Raw genomic sequence first — 3,877 nt, 5'->3', positions numbered from 1 at the left:
ACACTCTCGCATGCTCACGCTCGCGCTCGCACTCACGCTCATACACACACACACACGCTCACACACACTCACACACAGGTTTGTTTTTGTGAAAAGTGGGGACTCTCCATAGGCGTAATGGTTTTTATACTGTACAGACCGTATATTCTATTGCCCTACACCAACCCTCCCCCTAAACCTACCCCTCACAGGAGACTTTCTGCTATTTCAGATTTTCAATACACTCCATTCTGTGTGATTTATAAGCGTTTTGAAAAGGGGGGACATGGGGTAATGTCCTGAAAAGTCACCTTCTCCTTGTAATACCTGTCATACCTTTGTCATTATACACATTTATGTCCTCGTTTGTCACAAAAACGTGCACACACACACACACACACACACACACACACGAGTGTTCTGCGGCGTGTGAGTGTTCTCCAGCTCGTGGCAGTCCTGCGGTCATACACTAGTCCTTAAACAGCAATTTCTTTAAAAGAAAATATCGCACTTTGCATTGAACTTTAAGTGTCGTAACGTTGCAGACGTTGTTTATGCTCTAACAGCAACATTACACACGAAAGTTCAACCACACCTTTAATGTCTTCAGCTTTTAAGGAGGCTTATCAGCGCAATGAAAGGAAATGACGTTCACCTTCACCACGTGGCAGAGTTTGTTGAGCAGGGCGGGCAGCGTGGCGGCGTCGTAGTCCTGCAGGCGGAGGCTGTAGACAAACGTCTTGCTGTATTCACTCAACAGCTGACTGACAGCTAGGCCGGAGTCTCTCTGGGCTCGAAGCAGCTTCACCAGCTGAGCCGCTAACGCTTTCACACGCTCCTCCTCTCCACACTCCAGCACCTGAGACACAAACACAGCGTGTCAGAGACTGCTGCCGAGCGCTCCAGCACCTTCACATCCGCGCTCGTGTACTGACCAGAAGAATGTCTGAAATGGCCTCAAACAGCTCCATGAGTTTGGTGAAGCCGTAGTAGGAGAGCTTGCACTGGCGTCCGAAGTGGTGGTGATACGTGGGGATGAATTTGCTGAAGGGCATCCGGAAGTGAGTCTGATGTCTCAGAAGATCGACCACCTCTTTGCCAAATTGCCGCATGCGCTCCAGCTCCTCTGCCGTCCGCTCTGAGGGAGACAGACCCATTCAGAAAGCACAGACCCTGTGTGTCAGAGTTACACCGTGGCCTGACCAGTCACGACCGCAACATGCTCTACATCTAGCTGTCGGTTATTTCTGTGGTGTTAGCTGACTAGTCCCGCCCACACTGAAATCTCATCAGACCAAACTAGTGCTCAAAGATGGATGAAGAGAAACAAATCATGGATGTTTAGCATTCGTTACTGTATGATTCCTTCAAGATCCACAGTGAAACCATGAAGAAAGGTAGCGTCACACAGCTCATCAACGTGCGTTGTTAGGTTTGTTCTGAAGGCTGGAATGCACCAAACCCCTTTTGCTCAGATTCCCTCCCATCTGCAGTCTAGACACTAAAAGTCAGAGCCAGTCTGCAGGTTTTGGGCAGTCGGAGCTGACCGAGAAAATCACGTAGTGCATGATGGACACAAGACTTCATACTGCAGATCGATATCAGACACGCTTGATATTTGGAGCCGATTCTAGAATACATTGTTTTCATTTTAACACATCTCTTTTTTTGTGAAAGCCTGTTTAGCGTATGATGCACAGCTCTCGTCTGTAAACATTCATAAGGTCAGAAAGAGTGTACTGTCTAGTGCTTTAATATCGGTTCATAAGTTGTGTAATGTATTCCAGCCGTGAGTTTTACACTCTTGAGATGCAGCGTGTTGCAAGTGTGATACAGCACACAAACAAACCACGGAAACGTTCAAGCCTCTGCAGCAGTGCTTCACCTCTCTTAGGAACAGAGATGAGCATGTCAGCGTCCTGCTGAGAGACTGTGATCGTCGTGTCTGGCAAGCAGGTCCATCAGATCACACATCCCATAATCCACCACAGAAACACCTGACACACACACACACACACAGATCAGGATGAAGCAGCAATGCCTCACGCTTCAGCAGCACAGAGAGACGGCGTACTGAGATGCTCACCAATGATACGCCTGCGTGAAGTCCCCGATCACTACCGGTTTACTGGCCTGAAACTTCAGCAGGTCTTGAGTGAAGCGTTTGAGACCTAGACCCAGGATCTGTGCACACACACACACATATATTCATACATATATACATATTTTAAAGTGGCTGAGGAATCACAGAGAATGTCAAACAGATGTTAAAACTGCGAACTGAATGAAAAGCTGTGCTTGTGTTCAGACCTGCAGCACGTGAGGAACGGCCTCCAGCAGCTCCAGCAGTTTGGAGAATCCGTAGTCGGACACACGGCACTGCTTGGCTAAATGGTGGTGATATGCTGGAATGAACTTTGTGATGGGCACCAAACAGGACTGCTGGTTCTTCATCAGATCCACCATCTCTCGGCTGAACTGGATCCGCTGTGGGTTCCCAACCGGACTCTTACTGCGCTGCAGCCATGGATCTGACAAACACACATGGGCTTTTTCACTTACGCAGTGGTGATGGCGAGAGAAAACACACACACACACACACACACACACACACACACACACACACACACACCTGTGTTGGGCGGCGGGAGTTTGTTGTGAATCCACTTGATGATCTTGAAGCCGTTCTGGGCCGTTACGATAGTGACTCCAGGGATGCAGGTGATGAGGTGCTTCCCCTCCTCTGCAACAGCTAGAGGACTGAACTCTGCTGCATGGCATTCTGGGAAACTGTGTAGATTAAACATTCACATGTGCAAGAGATTAACAGACCAATCAGCTTGATTGCAGACACTACTGGAAGAGAACTGAACGGTTTTCTCCAGAGCTGCTTTATAGATGAACTGAACTTGTTCCATCATTGATGAGCTTTACTTGGTTATTGAACTGAACTAGCAATGAACTGACTTTAACCCTTTCACATGTGACAGCGACCACTATTTTACAATGTATCGCCTGTTTCCATGGCGACATGTCACGTGACAACGCAGCCACGACAGATGTGCATGAGTGATGTAACGCTTTCATTTCTCCTTTTTTATTCAAAATATTCACAAACATGTTAGCTATATGATGAAATATCTGATATTCCAATTCTCCAATATGTGCAAGTAAATGTAGTGGGTAGTTTAACATCTTTGCAATGACCGTGCTGCCATGTTAATTAATGTTGAGCTGTAGGATTGACAACACATACTCGTGCTCTGCTCTTCAAAGACATTAAAAGCAAGTTTCAAATTACAGCAAACGTTGTAAATGACACAATGTATATTTGACATCAATAAAACATAGTCAAATTATATTTGTAAGGATCATTATTGCAGCTTCCATAGACATCAGTGTGTATTTTATAAACTGTAAGTGCATTTTTTGCTAGTACATATGTATTTAAATGCCTAAAACCTAAAATAATCATTATATGGATGAAAACACTGAACAGTTGTGATATGAGAAGCGCTTAGCCCCAGCCAAAACACAAAAGTAGATTAAGCAGATGATCACGTGAAGCACCGGTCACACATCACAGCGTTAACTGAAAAACTGACTGTTTACTATTGTCCTGCTTTCAGAGCTGCTCTACAGAAGAACTGAATTGCTTGCATCATTCAAACACTATTTTCCTGTTTAAAGGGTTAGTTCATCCAAAAATAAAAATTTGCCCTTGTTTTACTCACCCTCAAGGCATCCTAGGTGTATATGGCTTTCTTCTTTCAGACAAATCCAATTGGAGTTATATTAAAAATTATCCTTGCTTTTCCAAGCTTTATACTGGCATGGGTGGGTGTTTTTGTTTAACAGTCTGAAAGTAGTCAAATAAAGTGCACGCATCCATATTAAA

General features: G+C 45.2%; 1 protein-coding gene across 1 annotated transcript in view; it reads right to left on the bottom strand.

Moving 5' to 3' along the window:
* Positions 1-449: 449 nt before the first annotated feature.
* The window catches only part of LOC107574219 (zinc finger protein 239), a gene marked incomplete at its 5' end in the record, with an annotated part of 9,932 nt that continues 6,504 nt past the window's right edge, over positions 450-3,877 (bottom strand). Inside the window, 4 exons of the mRNA XM_016260679.1 lie at positions 450-1,976; positions 2,066-2,163; positions 2,290-2,510; positions 2,612-2,769. The remainder of the gene's footprint in view (positions 1,977-2,065; positions 2,164-2,289; positions 2,511-2,611; positions 2,770-3,877) is intronic.

This window comes from Sinocyclocheilus grahami, unplaced genomic scaffold (genome assembly GCF_001515645.1).
Source record: "Sinocyclocheilus grahami isolate Dianchi unplaced genomic scaffold, SAMN03320097.WGS_v1.1 scaffold2152.1, whole genome shotgun sequence".
NCBI classification, from domain to species: domain Eukaryota; kingdom Metazoa; phylum Chordata; class Actinopteri; order Cypriniformes; family Cyprinidae; genus Sinocyclocheilus; species Sinocyclocheilus grahami.
The sequence above is the reverse complement of the archived record's forward strand: the minus strand, read 5'-3'. Positions and strand labels throughout refer to the sequence as shown.